Genomic DNA, 21326 nt, shown 5'->3' with positions numbered 1-21326 from the left:
TCTGAAAAATTTTGATGTAAAGATGGCCACGGCTGCAGGGCTCGTCACCAGCTTGAGCGTTCTCTCTCTCTCTCTCTTTTTCTCTCTCTCTCTCCCTCCCTCTCTCTCCTTCTCTCTTTCTCCTCTCTTTTCTATCCTACACAGATACCCTGACAGAGCTGTGATCCTTTAGATGACGGAGTTGTCAGAAAAGAAAGAGAAAATTACATCTTGTCTTGGAACTTCCTTTCCATCAAAAGGAGTTTGGGATTTTATTTCCAATAAAAGAGAAAAAAGATGATTCTTTTCAAGCACAGGATCCTAGCAAGCACAGGAACCTCAAAAGAGTTTGGAATTTCATAATTAATGATCTGTTCCTAGAAACTTAGGTTTGGCTCTCCTCTTCATTTATCCAGATTAAGATGATTTCTCATTTGGTTTATGCTCTGGTAGCACATTGACAATTCATCCTGCAATATTCTCACCATTGTCAAATGCAAGCATGTTCAGGTGTGGAAACATGCTTTTGCGACTGGATACTTCAACATTTATGCATGTGTGCGCACACAACTTTAATCCTGAAACGTGGTGGTTGATGTGACTATCTCATATTCCTTTGGAGTCAATGCTCTGTCATATTTTGACACCTCTCCCCAGGGTGTCAGTATATTCTGCTCCAAACAAGATTCAGTAGAATGAATTGTCCCTGTGATCCATCCGTACCATGGGGGGGACCTGATGTGGGGGAGTCTGGATCACCCATAGGAGCCTTGAAGTGGGACCAGACTGAAGAGATGCAAAGAAGCTGGCTCAAAAGCTGGGGGAATCAGCTAGAGACCATTTTGGGAATAATTAGAATGAGAGTAAATATGCCAAAGAGGGAATAATCCAAAATTAACTACATTTGGTTCAGCAAACTTTAGGAAGAGGGAGAAAAGAGTAATTTAACATAATTTTACCAGGTTTAAATTTTCCCTTACACAAATGAACAAGGAATAATTGTTAATAATTGAGGAATAATTCTTATTATAATCGAGTTTCATTAACTGTAAACCCAAGATGAGCAAAAGTTGGAGTCCCCTAAGTGCACACAGTAGGAGGTCACTGTTGAGGAGGAACTGTATAAACACATCCTCGAGCCATTTAATAAAGTTCTCTTTCACAGGTGGGTGGAGGAAAAAGAGTGGAAGGGTCGCTCTGCTTGGCTTTGTAAGTTCACACCTTTGCTGGCTCTCGTGCCCGTAGCTGTGGGGTTCTGCTGTGGACCGTCCAGCTCAGAACACAGAGGCAAAGCCCAGCAGGCCCTGGGGCAGGCGGGGGTGACCTCAGATGCCACCTCGGGCTTGTGCCATGGGGGAAAGAAGGCCTGGGGCCCTGGCTCCCGGGGCTCGAGGACTGGGAAGGAGAGGGGACAGGAAGTGGCCTTCCCCTCAAGTGCGTGTTCCGAGCCCTCAAGTTGCCAGCTCCCACTGGGGCGCTTCTCACCCTGGAGGATTCGGGAGAGGAACTGGGTGACTGCAGGGCCGTCACTGCCCTCACATCAGCTTCTCCAAAAAATGTTTTTTTCCAGATCAGTGGCAAGGGAATAAAAAGCAGTCTTAACAGGAACTTTAAAACACTGGAACAGAGACACAGATGAAAGGAAACAGAATCCCTGAAAGGGCTCTCCAACTTCCTCATTCTATGTCTCCTGGAAGGACGAGGCCCTCAAATGGAGTTTAAAAGTGGGGTTTGGGGCACTAAATACCAAAGGGCTGGCTCTGGCCTTCTCGCCAGGAGAGAAAAAAGGCAGGCAGGAGAATTCGAGGGAATGGGGCGGGGTGGGGGGCAAATGGGAATTGGGTCGCCCAGGAGTTGGAGAAGGACCAGGCTCCTGTGGGGAGACCGAGCAGCCGGGCTGGGTTCGCTCAGCAACGCCAGCTCAGACTGGCGAGGTGCCTGGGATCTCCCCAGAACAGGGCCAGAGAAGGATCCAAGTCTCCTCTGGGGGACCCTGGGTGGTCTTGGGGTAACCTCGCTCACAGTGCAGAGCTGGCGAGAATCTCGGCAAAACACACCCCAACGAAGCGTCCTGAGGGCCGCCCACTTGGGCCAGAGCCTGGGAGTTTCCTCCCTCCTCAGAGGTGCAACCCAGGCAATTTGGACCCCCGCTCAGGATGTCCCTTGGGCAACTTCTGGGCCTGGAGCTGGGGCGGGGGGCAGCCCCAGGCCACGGCTGCAGGCGCCCTCGGGGACAGCCACGGCTCTCGGCTTTCTGCTCTCCTCAGCCCGGCGGGCCGAAGTCAGGCGAGTAACTTTTCCTCGTCCTCCCATTCTCGCCATACCAAAAACCCCAAAAAAGTCCAGGCCCAGCGGAGGACTGCAAAAGGACGTCAGCGGCTTCTCCGGGCTCGAGATGCTGGGGCACCGCTCGATTTTAAAGCAAACAAAGCCTAAAACAACTCCGGCGCCTCCCGTCGCGCGGGTTAGAACTCTCTGGGGCGTCGGGGGCAGAGCAGTCGCAAAGCACCGCACTCTGCTCCCGGCCCATCGGGGCCCAAACGCAGGCCGGGCTCCCGCTCGCCTCTGCCTAGCACCCTTCTTGGGTCTGCCAACGACACCTGCTCAGAAAGCTGGCTGAGATGGGCGGGGCGCAACCGACAGCCCGGATGGGCCTGGGCGCGGGTGCGGAACTCAGGGGGCGGCCGGGTCGCAGGTCCCAGCCCAGCTGCTGCCCTCTCTCTGCAGGAGCCAAACCCTGGAAAAACACTCAGGGGCCTAACTGAATGCTGGGGGAGAGGGAAACTCTCGAAGCACCTTCCAGCTGTGTTAGCCCAAGCGCGGAAAGGGAGAGTTTCCCGGGCTCGGGACCCTTCTGCACCTCAGGGAGCGCTGGAGCTTGCTGGGACATCCATGTGGCTAGCTCGGCCCTTTCTAAAATGAGGCTTTAGAAAAATATCCTGAAACTTTAAAACTCCAGGCGAGGCAATACTTTTCTTCTCTGTTGTGACACGAGACCCACTAAACAAAATCCTCTTTCAAGCTGCCTTCACTAGAACTTCAAAGGAGCGAATGTTAATTTTACCTTTATTTAAATGCTCGCAGGGGCGGGTCCGCGAGCCAGCGTTTCCCCCTCCTCTGGCCCTGCCTCTGGATTTTAACCTAAGGAGGGCTTTGCTCTGGAGACAACAGCCCCCCTCCCCCACACTTCGCTTCATTTTTATTGATATTAGTTTCCTGAGCCTCATTTAAAGTTTAGCAAGAAATGCCTGCGCCGCGACTCCGGGTGGAAAGGCGTCAGGAGCGCCTGGCCTTCGGCGGATGCCCTCGGCCCAAGCCACGTGGGACTGGGAGTGCACGCCCTCCGGGTGCTCGGAGCTCCTCGGGCTAACAGTGCCGGGAGGTGGCTGGGGTGCATCCAGCCAGGCGGAGGCCCACAGGCACAGGCACCTTTGCTTCCGGGGACCGAGGTCCTGCTTCTTGGAGGGAAGAAGAGACTTCGGGGAATCTTGTTGACACCATATCCAGTTTTTAGGATCTCTTGCCAATTTCTCAGTGTGTTTCTGTCCAGATATACTAAGCTCTTTGGAGTTAATTAACCTGTAGTCCAGCTACAATTAATACAAAGCCAAAAAAAAAAAAAAAGACAGGAAGGGGAGGGGGAGAAAATAAAAGTAATGTGCCTCTAGCCCGATTCCTTTACACCGGTCGGTCACAGTTAGTTACCGACTTTCCAGCTGCGAGGACGTTGCGCGCCATTTACTGTAATTGAATTGCTGTTATAACACCTTTCAGGGGGACAACAATGCATTTCAAAAAAAAAAAAAAAGTTGCGCTTGCGGTCTGCGGCAGCCTGAGCTACTGCTGGCATCGCCGGCCACCCGCCAGGCAGAGCTGCCCCCCCCTCCCGGGGTGGGGACAGGGCCGCGTGGGTCCAAGCGGATGCAGGGCAGTGGACGCGCCTCGCCTTGCTGACCCTCTGGGCACGTCGGGTCAGTAAATGGGCCAGAACTGGACACTGAGCCTTAGGGCTGGGGATGAGACCTGGACTGGCAGAGAAAGGGAGAGTCAGTGTCTCGGTAGGGAATAAATTCTGCACCACCGAGGCCTCTGCCTTCGTTTTTCTCTTTGATTTGAACTCCCTCCCGGAGCTGCGCGGTGCACCCCTGTGGTGCAAGGGACCTGTTCCTCCTTCCCCAGGCCTCGGTGCTTAGTTGGAAACCTAGTCACCCCCAAGAAATAGCAAGTTTCCCGCCCCAGACTGCCCCACAGGTTGGAGCCCAGCTGAGCGGCCCAGTGGGCGCTCCCTGAGCCCCCAGCCTCCGGCTTCTATGCTGCAGGCCGAAGAGCCAGAAAAGCCAGCCCCTGCCTGCGCCCCAGTCTCTGGCCTTCTGCCCTGCGCACGCTTTCCCGCCCGTCCTCGCGTCTCCCTCTTTCCTCGGCAGGGTGCACGCGTCCCCGCGAGGGACCCGAGCCTCTTTCCTGCAGCCCCGCTCTCTCCGGTGGCGCCGCCCGCGCGGTCTCCGTAGAGTTTTCAGAGGGCGGGGAGCAAAGCGCAAACTCCGACGGCGCTCAGGCTGGCCCGGGACGCGGTCAGCCGGGGTGCAGCGGGCGGAAAGAGGGGGGGAGCTATCCACCCGCCGCTCCCGACTAGGGTTTCTTCGGCTCCATCAGAGAGGCTCCACGGGACGGGACGGGACGAGTTGGCCCTTGCGCCGGGCTGAGCCTCGCGGGTCCGCGGACAGGGACCAGAGTCTGGGCACCGACGTGAGCCGCAGCGGGCTGGGGGGTGGGGTGCCCTCCACCTTGGGCATCCGCGGGAGAGAGCTGAGATGTTCGCGTCCACGATAGACGCACCCGTCCCTCTGGGTTCGCTGCGGAAATCAGTGTGGCTCCAAAGCACTCTCTAGGGGAGGTTGTGTCCGGCACCGGAGGCCAGGAAGAGCCTAGCGGTTAGCAGTCCTGGAAAGGAGGAACCACGGAGGGGCCTGGCCGGGAAGCCCTAGGGCTGTCGTTTGGGGTTCACCTAAGGGTTACAGAGGGGTGCGTGCATTTGTGTGTCCCAGGGCGCAGGGTGGGAGCGAAGAGAGGAAGGATGGGGGCAAGGGTGGAGGAGGGCTTTGGCATCTACCACATCATAAAGACACCACTTGGTGTTATTTTTCTTCCTAAAAGAGCTTCTGGTTCTCGTGGGGCCTGTGTTTTTCAGTCGTTACAACAGGGTGGCCTGCTGTACCCTCTCCCAGCCGCCTACAGCTACTCTTTCCCTCCCTCCCCCCCCTCTTTCTTTCTTTCTTTCTTTCTTTCTTTCTTTCTTTCTTTCTTTCTTTCTTTCTTTCTTTCTTTCTTTCTTTCTTTCTTTCTTTCTTTCTTTCTTTCTTTCTGCACAACAAGTTCTATTTCTTTCTTGCTTGGCCGGGCATGGAGCGGAGGGGAGGCGCTTTGCCTCCGGATCCTCCGAAGGCCTTGGCCAGAGAAGAACAGGGCTGGAGGTGCAGGTGGAGAGGACGGTAGTAGCTGCAAAATTGGGAAATCGAGGCTGGATTTGATGCGGAAGCCTTGAGGGGGGCAGATTGTTTCAAGGCTCAGCTGAGGATTGGAGAAAAGAGGCCTCCTCTGAAAGTCTCTGGATCCAGTTTTCTCTGCGAGGCACCACAGAATCTTCGATTTGCACCTCGGCATCCCCAAGGCAAGACAGGCCTGTGCCTGCTCCTCTCTGCCTCTTGGCGACTGTGAGGAGGCGCCCGAGAGGAAAGGACTTCAGGTAGGGTTGTGACCGGGGCCAAGCCGCGTTCTGCTCGGCCCGCGCGAATCAATGGCGAAGTGGCGCTGCTCCTACTGACCTGAGGTCCCCCACGTCCGAGCCCGCAGCCAGGCTGGGCTCCCTGTTACGGCCCAGCCCCATCCCCGCCCACCACTCCGGTGCTGACTGAATTCCTACCCTGCCACGTGTGGCTGTCTGTCTCTAGCTTGACTCTGGAGCGATTTTCGCCTGTATTCACCTTTGTGAGCCACACTGATTGCTAAAAGCTACAAAGATTCTTTGGGGAAAAGGCAGAAAAAAATAGAAACAAGGAGGACTGAAGTGAGTCAGGAGCCCTGTGCTCAGCTAAGCTCCCAATTTGCGTTATCACTTTCCACCCCACAACACCCCCAAGACATAAATTGTACACATGTCTCCTTTTGCTGCTGGGGAAACTGAGGCTCAGGGAGGAAAGGAACCTTACAGGTTTAATCAGCTAGGAGCAGGGCCTGGCTGCAGCCTCTTTTAGCAGCCGGCTTGGCCCCAGACCCGGACTCAGGAGAGAAAGTGGGGCCCTTGGAAAGCTAACTGAAGCCCCTATCTGAGGACAGAGTGGTGCTCATCCCTGGGGAGCTGTCTTGGCCTTCGGAAGCCAAGCACTGCTTCCTAGCAGCCTGCAGCTTTGTGGCCACTCAGCGGAGAGGCAGTAGATGGGCCATTTCTGGGGCTGGGGCAGTGTGACCCTGATCTTTCCCCGTTTCTAGATGAACCCGGGTGGTTCATTGTGCCCTGCGTCCCTCCTAAGGAGCAGGATAATCATGCCTCTTGGAGAGCCCATAAAGAGAGTACTTGCATTGGCAACCAGAGAAAAAGCAACAAGAAAGGAAAGCATCCTCAGCACGTGGCAACTCTGGGACATCTTATTCTTGGGAGATGAAGGCAGGTGAGAGGATGACAGATGGTAGAATCCACAGCATACCATTGGAGTGGTCACATTTCACTCACACCAACCTGCTTCAGGTCATGGTGGCAAGAGACTGATGTAGATATGCACAGGAAAATTGTTTTTGCCCAAACTAATCATAAGTTCTGCAGGGACCCCCAGAAAAATGTTCTCAGAGTGGGGCACAGAACTCTTTATTCATGTTAACAGAGATACCTGAACGAAGGTGCTAATGTGGGAACCAATGGCAAACAGGATGTCTCCCTACATTTCCTCTTCAATCTACTTTCCTTCTTTTCACAGTTGTTTGAGGAGGAATCAAATTTTTTTAACTGATTTTTTGTCATCTAGGGAAGCAGATAATGCCTTGAGGGTAACTGCAACAGACTTATGTAAGTAGCAATGAGAGAAAACTATTAATAATCTGAACAAATAAGTTTGAATGAAGTTCAGTTTTCATCCTTCCTTTTTTATCCCCCTGCCCCTTGCCCAGCCCTGGCTTTCCAAGAAGGTAGTTTTGTAAGTTAAGCAGGTGCATGTTCAATGAAATTAAGAAAATTACATATATATGTATATACATATATACACATATATATCCTGCAGTTGCCCTGACATCAGGCACATAGAGCAAGGCAAAGTAATCAGAAGCAAATGGACACCATGAGGATAATTTCATCTATATTCTATCACTTCTAAGGTTAAAGTCTAAAGCATCATGTGTTACCTTTTATCTGAAGAACATGTCAGCTGTGTGAGCCAGCCATATTCCTACCTCATTTATTTGTGAATTAAATTTTAACTTCTGTTACAGCACGTCACAAGATTAGTTGTGTTGTCCCCATTTTATGGATGTAGTCACAGAGGCCTAAGATCAGACATATCTAGTCAATGGTACAGACAGGCTTTGAACCAAGCTCACTCAACCAGAATTTCTGCTCATTAAGACCAGTGTTGTAAGTTTTCCATTTTGATTGAGTATATTGAAAGGCTATATACAAAAATGTTTCTTCTTTTAAAATATATTCTTTTCGTGGTGATATGTGGATTGAAAGGTAGGAAAGTGCACATAGTTGCTCTCCTTCTTCATTGCCTCCATTCCCAATTCCCTAACACTTATCTTAAAAAATGCCAGTTTCTGAAGCGATCCAAATGTTTTCCTCATCTTAGGTGTAATGTCACCTGCATAGGTCTCTACAAACATTCATAAGGATGCCTAGATTTACTTCCCGCTTTGGCCACCTGCTTAGGGTCATCCCCCACCCCTCCCCCCATTCTTCATGGGCAGAGTGCTACTGCACATACAGATCATACTGGAAAGGACCCTTGATGAGCAGGACCTACCTGCAGGCCCATGTGTTAGGGAGTCAATGGCATGGGAGCCGGCCCTGTCTGGTTTTACCAAGCCCATCACTGCCAACCAAAATTTTAAGCCTTGAGTCATGAAGTTAGAATAGCTCCCAACTTCTCTACTTCTCTTCTTTGACTGGAGCATGGGGGCATCAGCAGCAATCTAAAAATACACACTCAACATAAGGGAGATTACAAAGGAAATCGGTGATTCAGTATCCAATTTACTAGCTGGACAGAACCTAAAGTTACATCTCCAGGAACCTCAGCATCTCATATTTGTATGACCATTGTGAAAAATCACTACTCTGAGTTATTATTTTATTGATTTAAAACAACAAAATAAGAGACAATATTTAAATTTTACTTTGGAGGAAGGAGCCACCCATGAGTTTTACCTATGTCCCAGATGAGAGCCTAGGTCAGCCTGCCCTGCAGAAATGTTAAAAGTCAAGATCAACTTTGAATACCTGCTCATCCTTCAAGAGTGTTCTGAATTTAGAGCTTTCCAGCCTGGAAAATTGATGATGGAATATTTGGAGGAGGTAGAAGTGTGATCCAGGATGTGGGTCTGAGTATATAGTAGCATGGAGAGTGCAGGAATCTAGTTGGAGGGGAAGAATGATTGTTATCCTGCTTCCCATGGAAATAGTCTCATTTTTGTATTTATTTAACATCTATTTATTAAGTAAGAGGTACCTAGCATGGCACTTGTGAATACAAAGATTAATGTCATAGTCCTTGCTCTTAAAGAATTCTCACAATACTGAAGAAGAGGTAAGAAAACATATACTCCAATACCAAGAGTTTTGGAAACTTAAAAGAGAGAGTGATCTCTTATGCTATGGAAAAATGCCTGGAAAAGCTTTCATGAGAAGATGATTTTGACTGGGCACTCAGAAGATATGGGTGGTAGGGGCAGAACAAGGGCAGGGATGATATATATATATATAAATATATATATATATCATATCATATATATCATATATATCATATATATATGAGAGAGAGAGAGAGAGAGAGAGATTGAGGAGAATGCTGGGAAGCTCAGAGCAAAGGTAGAACAACTCAGACCATGTTCTTATTCTTCCAGAGGGCAATCAAAATCATTATTTCTTGGACTATTGGAATTTGTGTAAAGAACTTATCGTATTCCAATCAGTTCCTAATTAGTGTATTTCTCCTCGCCATCATTTTCAGGGATGGCAGGAAGAGCTGGAGTTTTGAGATGGTTGCTATGAAAGTGGAGTTTCTTTTTATTCAAATTGAGATTTCCTTCTAGAGTGAATAAATCCAGCTCCTTGGGTCCTGGGCATTGACCTGAAGGTTTAAGATGCGAAGAGACATAAAAGTAGACATGGTTGTGGAAATATGAGGAGAGTAGCTCATGGAGAACTGAGGCCCAAAATACTCCTGCCAGTGTGTATTGCTAACATTGCACGTGTGCCCAAAGCATGGGCCCCTATGGCTTCTTCTTCAGTCCCCCATCTCCACCAGGGCAGATGAAACACGCTGTTTTGGTTAGTTCTCTATGGATCTGCCTCCCTCAGGGCTGGGAGCTCCTTGGAGGTTGGGAGGCTGGCTGATTCTCACATGTTTCCAGTCCCTGGCCCCAGGCCAGGGTCGCAATTAAAGCTCAGTACATTCTGAACGAGTGAATGATGCAAATCTAAGAATATACGTTTTAAATTTGTGTTAATGGTTTCTAGAGCATCTGAATATCCTTTTATGTTTGTCATTTGGGGTTTTAAATTATGATTGCATAGAGTAGTAGTCATTGTCAAATGGTTCTTATTTAGGGTGGGATCAGCCTGGTAAAGCTGAAAAGCCTGAGTATGAATATTAAACCGTGTGTTCAGTCTTGACCTTGAATAGTCACTTCCGAGAAACTCAAGAACACCAAGTGTAGAAACAACTGTCCAAGAGGCTTCAAATTAATGTTGCCCAGTTTGTTGCTTTGGTCTCTTCTCAGCTTGATTATGAGCTCAACCATACTTTTTACATTGGCTTTTCTGCTACTCAGAACAATGATGAAATCTTTTGTTGTATATTCGTCTTTTTATGTGTAGTCTGAGCATTTATCAAGATACTTTCTTAGTTGGACTAAAGAGTGTGTTATGCAGACAGTATCTTCTTTGTTCCATGTCTTCCGTATGGTTTTTGCTTGACCTAGGGAAAAGCAACAATTTGCATTCTTAAAAGCTAGGGTCCTATGACCACTGTCCCAGGGACAGGATAAGAGCCCTGCAGGAGGAGAGATTCATCTCAGATATTTTGATGATCTTCTTTTACACCACTGATCTCTATTAATGTTTTCCAGCATGGGCACCAATAGAACTTGGAAACAAGCATGAAGAAAAGCATTAAATGAAATCAAAACATGATCAGCTCCCTCTGAATCCTACCTTATGTTTTAGCCACTCTACTGGCTCCCTGACTTGGAGTAATTTCAAATTCCCACTGTCTTAGTGGCAAGGCATCTTCTCTTTCTTCTTTTCTAAATACATTCTTCTCTTAAAAAATTCCTCCTAACACTTTATCTCTCACGAAAATCATCTTTTAAAAATTGAAATTGCAAAGGCCTTCACTGGTGAGCTACGATACTTTTTTTTTTTTTTTTTTTTTGTACCAGGGATGGAACTTGGGTCCTTGAGCTTGAGCAGCAGGTGGCAGAACCACTGAGCCAAATCCCCGGCCCTAGGGTACAGTTTTTGAACATTGTGTTTGCTGGTATTCACAGCTCTAGGGAGCAGTCGAAATTCTCCATAAGGAAGTCTATAGCTTTTGTTTGTTTGAGTTGAAAAAGCCCGTGTTAGCCCTAATAATCATCCCTGAGACACTAGCCTGTGTCTTGGTATCTGTAAAATTAAGGCAATGTATAAATATCTACCCACTAATACGTGAGTCAAAGATGCAACATTTTGAGAACTATGGCCCCCCATTGGCAAAGAAAGGATCAAATTCCTGTATTATCAGTGTTACAATATGATCCCAGAAGTTATTGCAAGAGATTCAAATGTGATTGGATGACACAAATGCAACAGATGGGAATTACGGTTTTAGGTCTGCTGCTGGCCTTTCTGTATTCTGGTGGCTCTGTCCAGACCATAAAACATGGGCTAATTTGATGGTTCTGATATGAACATGCTGTCATTTGTTCTTTCAAGTCCCCCAAAGGCCCACATGTTAAAGGCTTAGTCTCCAGGGTGGTGCTGAAGGAAAGTGGGGGAAGTTTTAAGAGGTGAAGCCTAATGGGTGGTCTTCAGGAAGGACAGCATCAGCCTCCCTAAGTCCTCATGGCTCTCTTTTTGCTTTGTGGCCATTGGGTTCTCTCTGTTATGTGTTTCCCACCATGATGTGCTATTTTACCATAAGCTGAAAGCAGCAGAGTCACCCAGTCATGGACAAGAATGTACAAAGCTATGACTTTCCAAATTAGCTTTCTGTCTTTACAAGTCAATTACCTCAGGTATTTGTTATAGTGGCCAAAAGCTGATGAAACTCAGAAGCAAATATGGTCCTCTCTACCACCTTGGAGAATTATGTTCATGCACAAATGCCTGCACATAGGAATCTAAATAATTATTATGATAACGTATCAGTGTAATATTTTCAGTGCAAACCTTCCTAAGAAATAATAAGGAAGGAAGATGTATTACTTCATTATGGAATAATTACAAATATTATCCTTCAGCCTATGATTATATTTACTGGATACAAAAACTTGTGAGGGAAAACACCATTAATCATTGACTAGAAACTATTAAATATCTAGGTGTTTGTGACTTTCTATGTAAATACGGAACACAGTTCCTGCTTTGCAGCCATCGATTTGGCCTTATGCATACAGTGTTAGCCTGGTTTTCATCCAAAGACAAAGCAACGAAAGAGCTGGTACTAATTCTGTCTCTTGCTGAGAAAGGTAAAGCTGAGAACAAATAGTTAATATTTACCTGTCAAGAAAGCAAGCATTTGAGGGCAGTGAGCTATTATCTTGGCATAAATCTGAAATTGAAAAAAAATACAGAAGTGAGTGAGTTATAGAAATAAGGTTTTCTTGTATTTACTCAGTTTGGTGAAGAAGGACTAAGAAAGATGAATGAAATCCCTGAGTTGGACTACCTACAGAAATATTTTGTGTGAAGGGACGATTACCTAAAAACTGACATTATGCATTTGTAAATTCAAAAGATGAAGTTATTTTCATTTAAAATCTAAGATGCTCGTTAATTTCCTTACTTGTATAGTACAGTTGCTCCAGCAGTCTTCCTTATGCAAGAAGGCCTTTAATAATCTTCCATGGTCGTCAACAAAAAAATTCTTCCTATGTTGCCAATTTATTGAGCATAAATTACTGGAAACCTTATATGGAATAAATTATGTTCTTAAGCCTTCTCAGATGTGCAGCCAATAGAGATTTTAAGGCAGAAAATGAAATGCAAAATTTAGCTCGGAGGGGCATTGGTGTATATTTGGAACTCTCCTGGGGTGTTTCCTCTCCACCCCGTGAAAGGATTACAGGGTTATGCTCCAACCTGAGGCTTTCTTAGCTGCACTCAGCTCTTCAGAAACCTGCATGTGGTTTTCTTCTTAAATTTAAATAAAGCAACAAGGAATATTGCAATGTTGATGTGGCAGTGAGCCCGGGGGAAAAAATGAAAAACTCTGCTAGAGTCACAGGCAGGGCAAAGAGGACAGTGTCACCAACCCAAGTGTGCCATTACCTGACTTGCGTGTCTCTGCTGAGAACCCTGCACTGCCATCCCTTTTTGTAAAACCATGGTAAGTGCAATTCATGGGTACTCATAAATGCAAGGTAAGTTTAATTGATTTGTGGCTCTCCTCATTGCTGATGATGAAGTGGTACTTTGGCTGTTGAAAGGTGAGGGGAACTTGATTTCAATGCAGAGATGAGATGCTGCATCCTCTAAACTAACAGATGGAAATTCTGCTTCAGAATTCATTATATGATGTGAAGGACAACGGTGAAAATTTGAATCCGCTGAACAGGTCAACAGGTCAAAATGCAGTCAGACCATTAAAAGTTACATAAATTGGAACATTAAAATTCAGTGGAAAATACACTTATATGGCAGTTTCTAGGTCCTCTGATGATCTTAAATTTCTGTGTCATCCTAAATCTCCTCTTGTCTCTTTGGTCTACGACAGTACCCAGCCTTACTAGAACTTTGTGTCCATGTGACACCTTGACATGTGAGTGGAAATTTCACCCTTCAGGTAAAGACACGAAACATCTCCACGAAGATGTGTGCTTTCCCAGTGAAGAGGCTGAGAAGGGACAGGATTCCTGCTGATCCAAGTTTATCTCTCTCTTCTTTTCCCAAGTATATGACCGCATATATATATGTATATATATATACACACATATTATATGTATATATATATATATACACACAAACATATATTCGTGTATATATATATACATACATATATTCGTGTATATATATACAGAAAAATAAGTTATGGATCAGCACATATTATGACAGAGAAAAATAAAATCTATAAAGAAAATACTAACCATACCTCGTTCTAATGAGCCTTCCTTCATAATTATAAAATTGTGTCCACTAACTCTCTGATATTTCTCCCTTCAAGAAGTGGACTCTAATTCCTGGAAGTGACACTGTATTACTTTGGAGACTCGGTAATAAAAAGGTCAATTTGGTCTCTGGTTCTGGAATGTGCTTTTCTTCCTTTCTATATTGGGTCACTTGGGGAAGCTTTACAGGGAGGTTCAGCAGCAGGGAATGGAAGTCTCTTCTACAGCCAGAGAGGAAGTGAAACTTGCCAACAATGGGAAGGGAGTTGGAGCCAGGCAGGCCCAGTGCCACCACCAACTGGACTGAAGCCACATCACAGGCTGAAATGAAAACCCCAAGGAAGCTGTGTTTCACATTTCTGACCTTCAGAATCTGTGAGCTAATAAATATTAGTTATTTTAACTTACTATGATTTTGGTTAATTTGTTACACAGCAATAGATAACTAGTACACTTCTGGGAGGGAACTGATACAGTGTCTGGTACTGACTTCACTAGGAACTTAAAAAATATTTGTAGACACTTAATGTTTGTTGAGTATATGAATTGAAAGGCATAAAGGAAAAGTTTGATTTATATCCTTCCATACCTTTCTCTATTTTTCTAGCTTCTTTTTTATTTTTTTGGTACCAGGGATTGAACTTGGGTCCTTGTGCTTGCGCAGCAGGCAGTGAAACCACTGAGCTAAATCCCTGGCCCATTTCTAGCTTCTTTTAAAGAATTTTCACAGTTTTCTCAGAGAGGATTTCTTTAATTATTAAAAGTCCAGTCCTTCAGCAAACATCGATGCTGCTGCCAATGCACCACTCTCTTCAGCTACGAAATACTTGTGGAGCCATTTGAGCATCTGCCAAGCTTTTATAAAGAGATGTTTACTGAATTTCTTACTGCAAGATTCTCTGCCTATAGAAATTAAAATCCAAATTTTGGACCACTTAGAGTAAGAAATAGAAGGGTTAAGTGGATGGAGAGAAGTTGGTTTCATAGCTGACATACTTAAAATATGCACAAATGCTAACAATGTCAATGAATGAACTAGGGGATAGGAACACCTCAAGGCATTTCGCAGTTACAGGAACAATCTGGAGAAAATGCAGCTCACCTATACTCTCAGTGGTGTGAAGGGTGGCCAAAGCAGGTTTACGGTCCTATAATCTGTGTTAGAGTCCTACCTTTTCCATCTACCAACTCTGAGAAATTAATCACTTACTTAGGGCCGGGGATTTAGCTCAGTGGTTTCGCTGCCTGCTGTGCAAGTGCAAGGACCCAATTTCAATCCTCGGTACCAAAAAAAAAAAAAAAAGAAATTAATCACTTACTCTTCTTGAACCTCAATGTCTGTCTCAAATTTGAGGAAACAAGAAGTATGATATACAGAAATTCAACAAGACAAGACATGTGGAAGGTTTAGCTTATTGCCTGACACATACTAGGCACCTCAGAAGTTGTCAGCTACTTTTTAATGAGGAATTTTCATACAACATGTACTAGACCACTTTCCTGCTTACATGCATCTCCAACATTTAATCTCTTGCAGTGTGGCAGGACCCTCAAAAGATCTAGAGTCACAAAGATGATTAGGGTTAGGCTGCTCTGCTTCTTCACAGGGATACTGTTAACACGGGATAACATGGAAACACCAACCATCTGTAGAACTGGAGTCTTGCGACTGTAGTCTCTGACAACTTGTGTTTATACTTGTGGACTGGTTTCTCTGATGAGGCCATTGGGAGCCTCTTCTTGCAATGAAGTGAGCTTGAGGATGGGTTGTACTTTCCTGTAGGTTGCTGTTCTAAGGCCTGAGCAATATGGGCCATTGCAGAAATAGCTTGAGCAAAACATTGCAGGACTATCTAGAGAGATAGTGAAGGAGTGATTTTCTTATCCAACACTTAACTGCTTCAGCCTGGACTCTACTACCTGAACCTGTGTGAGCCAACCTGCATTTCTCATCTTGATCTTATTAATCCTTTTTGCTTTTCCAGTTTTGTCTACTTTTACCCACTCCAATAATCTACTGGATCCTTTCCCATCCCCGGTTCCCCTTTGCTTGCCTCCCAGTGAGGCGAGGCGGGAGGAAAGTAAATTAATGGGGTTGGGATGTTTTTGGTTTCTCCCTTTTCTCCTTACACCATGTTCCTCCATTGCAGTGACACCTAGGAATTTTTCCTGCGTAGGAATTTATTTTTCATATGGATCCATTTTTATTTTAGATAGAAGTCTAGGGCTTCCGTGAGGGGTTGGAATAAAATGCAAGTAAGACTTTGAATAAAGTGGACAAAATCCTTCCATTTGGGCTGCTCCTTGCCTATTCTGAGTCTCATCCATTTGGTATTTCCCTTGAATGGGTCCTCTCATCCAAAAAGACATCAATAAATACAACTTACCTCTTTTCAGCCAGTTTGAACATACTCCTTAGTTATAAGAATAAAAATATAATGAGCACATCGGCAATATGAAGCTATTTATTAGATTAATTAAATGCAATTATTGTTCAAGTAGTTTGAGCCACACCAACAAATAAATATGAATAATAAGTTAAAGTGTCTACTTATATCGAATGTACATTTCTCTTCTTGCCCACTTTACACGAGCACATGTGGCTTTCTCTTTTGGTAACTTTTTCTGATATTTGGTAAGATAGGTCTCATCTTTAAATGTCGCTTTTAAAATTCCTCGTGGGAGGAATTAGAAATCATATTTGAAATGATCTTGTAGACGCTCTCTCCTGAGGGGGGAGAAACTCCATAGGCTCTCTCCTTACCTCCATCTCTCTTGCAACTTATAAAGAAAAATATCTTAGCAGATCTGTGGGGTTCGTGGTTTTTATTTTTTGGCTTTAAATTCATTCTCTAAGCATAGAAAACATATACCTGTATCAATTTTTATGTGTAAAAGTTGTGGGGAAAGGTAGAAATTCCGTGTGTTAGGACAAACCAGGTTACTGTTGTAATAAATTAGCACAGAGGCATTTGACATGCAATCCAACAAAGGCTCATTTCTCATTCCTGTCACGTATCAGTTGCAGTCATCAGTAGAGATTCTATTCCACATACCCAGGGAAAGGCCCAAGATGGAGAGACTACCACCCATGACTGGGCCATCTCAGATTAGGAGTATCCTCCCCCCCCTCCAGCAATGAAGAGTACATTAAAGACACCCAGAGCCATGCATGTCTTTCTTGCTCTTACCCTGTTGCCTAGAACTCATCACTTGGCTGAGCATAAATACAAGTAGCCTGAGAAATGCAGTCTTCTGTGTGCTTAGAAAAGAGCGGAGCACTGAACATCAGTGAACACCTGGAGTGGTCATCACGTTACACGATTCAGTCTCTTTGTTTTGTAGAAAACAGGGCTAAAGGAAGTTGCTGGCATGTTAAGTGGCAAAGTAAGCTAGTGCCAGAGCCAAGACTAAAATATGTCTTTTGATATAAGAATTTGTTTCCATTGTTCTTTGATAGTAGCTAATTCTCTCCTATATGGGAGTCAGTGGCACAGAAATTTTGCATAGCTATCGAGAATGTGGAAGAAAGCATTAAGCATAATTGAACTATCACCACCCACTGTGGTTTCCAGGTCAGATCTTCTATTGTCGTGATGAAGGAAGTTTTTATCTCTTAGGCAAGTGTGAATTTTTGAGATTTACTATTATTATTTCTGCTACTATTACCAGTAACAATGTTCCGCATATACTTAGGCTCTTAAACTTCTTAAATATCTTTTCTCATTTATTCCACACATAATTTATCAGAGATAAGTAGATTTAGTGTCACTAACTTCATTTTATACCTACATAAGGCAGTGATATGATGTGCCTAAGCTCACAAAGTCAGTCATTGGCATCCTTAGAATTAGCATCCAAAGGCATGAACCTTAAAACCAATGATAGACCAAATCAATTATTTTCACCTTTCTTTCCTGGGATTGTAGATTTCCTATGTGAAAAGAATAATCACATGATTTTCTCCAGGCTTCAATGGCTTTTTAGTGGCAGGATGAGGAATATAATTTGAGTCTTAATCTAAGATGCCTTTGGAAGAGTCTCATGTTGATAAAAGTACAACACATAGTGACATCTGGAAGGAATTACATTGACGTTCAAGTTATATCTTCAGTGTTGGAATGTCTTTTGCAAAAAATTCTGCTGTTTTGGTGTTCCACAATGGTAAAGTGGGACTAATAATTGTAAGAACAATGTAAGATTAGAAGAGTACCTGTCATATTCTTGCACTCTGTGTGTGCTGGGCTAATGCTCAGCGTTCTGGAATAATCAACAGAAGAGGAGAGGAGAGTGGAACAGAGTAACTCTAGCTCTACAAATTTGCTTTTTATTTGTATTCTCATTTCAAGGAAGCTGCTGTACAAAGACCATGTACATAGTCTATAGAAATTTTTATAACTGCCACATCTCCTTGAGTTAGGGAGTTTGACTTCATTTAAAAAATTAATTTTATGGGTACAATTTAGATATACATAATGATCACATTCATCATAGGGAATTTGTACCTGTACATGATGTATCTTTTTTACTTTAGTTTTGAGTAACAGAGTCTCACTAGGGGCTCACATAATAAGAGAACCCACTGACTCACATACTGGCAAAGACTAGAGGATGAGCTAAGTGAGTAAATAATGCCAACAGGAGAGTATTATTTTTATCTTCTGGCTCTGCTTTCCTTTGTTTTAGATTCACTCTCAAGTACATTCTCCTTATGTGGCAGCAAAGATGTCTACTAGCATTTCAAAAGTTATATCTTAACAGGTTAGGCTTTTTCCCAATAATTTCACTGAACAGCCCATGTTAGTATCCAGACAGCTGGGTTCGCATGTCCAGACTTGAAAAATCACTATCATTTCACTTGGCCAGGTATAGGTCACCCTCTCACTTACTGCTGGAACCAATAAGTGGAGTCAGGAAAAATAAAGTGTTATGATGTAAATGGGAGAATGGATGTTAGAAAAAATTATGGATATGTATTTTAATATGCAACTGTATTCTTGAGTATGCAACACATGCAAAAAGAAATCATTGTAGATGAGGGTTTTATTTGATGATAAAGATTTTGATGCTAAGAACAGGTAGAAAACTCTGATAGTTAAGATTTTTATGTTGCCTTCTCTTTAAGACTACATTTTCTTTTTTTTTTCTTTCAACATGTGGATATCATCATTTTTCATAGAAAAATATTTTGGGGTGTGTGTGTACAGGTTGTAAAATTTTTTTAAGTAATGAGTCCCTAATAGATGAGTAAATATAGAGAGAATAGTCTGTTGTTTAGATAATTTTTTTAAATACCCAGGTATTCTCTGTTACTCAGCCATGCCTAGTCTATAGGCAGTGATGGTTGCAAGCACAACTATTTCGGATTGGGAACTTTATGTTTATGTCTTATTTTTTTATGAGTGCCAATTACTGTTTCTTCAAGCCTGGAATGCAGCCAGTATGGTTAAGGGACAGCCATTTCCTCCTTCAAGTTGGAACAGTTGGCTCATTTGGGTGAGGTCGATCATTTACATTTATTTTTCACATCTGGCTTGGGTGGAACTCCTTTCCAACTGTCACATGTAAAATACTCACTAAGTAACAACTAAACTCACATAATTACACCAACAGAACATGCTTCTAAGCAAACATCAGCTGATATTTGTGTAGCACATTCCTGTTTCCTAACTTCTTCCATGTGAGCTATCTCACTCCATTATCATGGAAGCTTTGGAGGGAAGTAGGGAGATAATAATATGATTCTTCTTATATCACTGATGATGAAATAGAGATCTGAATATGAGCAATAATTGATGCAGTTTTTAGATCTAGGCCCCAGGTTTTTCTCTCTACATCTCATTATCTAGTTTGGGGTGAGGGTGTTCTGTATTGGCTAGAAGCTCAGAGGAAGAACTCTAGACGCAAATGACCCAGGGCTTGAAGCCAGGCTCTGTTGATTGCTAGTTGTGTGACCTTGGGTAAATTTCTTAATCACTTGGCTTCAAGTATTATTCTTTTGTATTGCTAAATAATTCCATACCTCATAAGATTCTTATAATGATAAAATGAAATAATGCCCAGATAGCTGTTAGCAGGCATTTAGAATCTTGTTCTTGCTTTGATATGCCAGTTAATATTATTATCATTATATATCTTGGAATGCTGATGCAACCTCCATAAACAAAAATAAATAAACGAATCATTCATCTGCGTCGCACCATGCTCCTACTTCTATTAACTGCATCTTTGAAGCAGAGGTAAAATGGGAGGGTGAATTGCCTCTGTAGGTTATTTATTTACTCTGCACCCTTCTAGTTGTTTTTCCCCTTCCTCATTGTCCATTACAAAGCCACAAGTATCGTGTGCAGGTACCGTACTCATGAGATTATAAATTAAGACTTGTTTGTATATTCTAAAAGATAAATGCAATCTGCAGTTTGATTAAACAATGACATTTAGACTTATGTAAAAAAAAAAAGCACAAAAACTCATTTCGATCTTTTATTGTAGACTAGATAAGACCCATGGACACTATTTCTTTCATCTTATTTGTTTTGAATCTCTCCCGATTCATACTCAGTATAGGTTTTCCCAGTATTAGTTTCATGAAAGATAGATTGCTTATTTCTGCACAACTCCAGCACTGGTTATTCTGTGGTATAGGTTTTAAATATGGTGGTCAAAACATGAGTTTCATTTGGGAGGACTGATCACAGGTGCTTTGTGGAGTTGAGGCAGATGGAACCAAAGGGCAGGTTTTGAGAAGGGGAAGGCTTTTCTGGTGGCCTGGGTTGTTCCTTTTATCCTTCCAAGACCATTGAGCAGTGTATCAGAAATGGAGCTCAGTGAAGGAATGAGAACAAATTCTTGTCACCTGGAGTTCCAGTCTAATGACAGATACAAGAAAGTACGCAAAGGACCGAGGGTGATGAAGGTGTAGGGCAGGTACCTGGAGGCCTATAGTAGATTCTGAGAGTTCTCAGAGATGGTGACCCCTATGCAGAGAGCTGACACAGGGGTGAGAATTCGGCCAAGTCAGAGTTTGGTGGCAGAAGGAAGGGTAACTGTTTCAGCCTAGGAAACAGAAGACGCAAGAGCAGTAAGAGGGAGTGCACTTAGTGGGCTTATGGACTGCAGAATCCAAGCAGAAACCTGGTAATAAAGGGACATAAGAAAGAGTAGGGCCTGATAAAGGAGTGAGTGTAACAATGAAAACTCCCATTCTACTCTCCAACCTATGAAAGCAGAGGTGACTCCCATTGTACCCCTTTCCCTTCCAAGCGACAGATACATTTCCTCACCACCCAGGCTTTCTGGAGACCGAATGAAAATAATGACTGCAAATTTAGTATGTGCCAGGCATAGTTGCAGTTACCGTATATTGATATAAACTTATTGTAATCCTATGATGTAGACAGTAGGCCTCTGCCTATATTAAGGGAAAAGATATTGAGTCAAAGGGAGTTAATCTCCCCAGGGAACCTAGTTAATGAGAGACAGAGTCAGGGCTGGACTCCAGGTTGCCTGAATCCAGAGCTTGTCCCCTCCACAAAGAACATTTGTAGTATTTAGATACCTGTGTGTGAGGCTGGAATGCTTGTAGAGTTTTCAACACAGTGCCATGGCAACTAGAGAAAACTCCCCTGACATTCCTATTAAGGCATAGACTGATTTATTTGGGAGAAGGTTGGGACAATATTCAAATGAAACATACTCATAAGAAAAGGGTGGGTACTAGGTGTATAGCACTTCGAGCATGCATGGAGCCCTGGATTTGATCCCCAGCACTGGAG

The 21326-nt window shown here is 44.0% G+C and overlaps 1 protein-coding gene across 11 annotated transcripts in view; it reads left to right on the top strand.

Annotated features, from left to right (window-relative positions):
* Window positions 1-21326, top strand: part of LOC106010014 (uncharacterized) — a 59975-nt gene that overhangs the window by 16075 nt on the left and 22574 nt on the right. The window lies entirely within an intron of this gene.

Source organism: Heterocephalus glaber, unplaced genomic scaffold (genome assembly GCF_053883595.1).
Source record: "Heterocephalus glaber isolate CG9 unplaced genomic scaffold, H.glaber_assembly_v1.0 deba00001531, whole genome shotgun sequence".
Taxonomy (NCBI): Eukaryota; Metazoa; Chordata; class Mammalia; order Rodentia; family Bathyergidae; genus Heterocephalus; species Heterocephalus glaber.
This window is presented reverse-complemented; position numbering and strand designations above follow the sequence as displayed.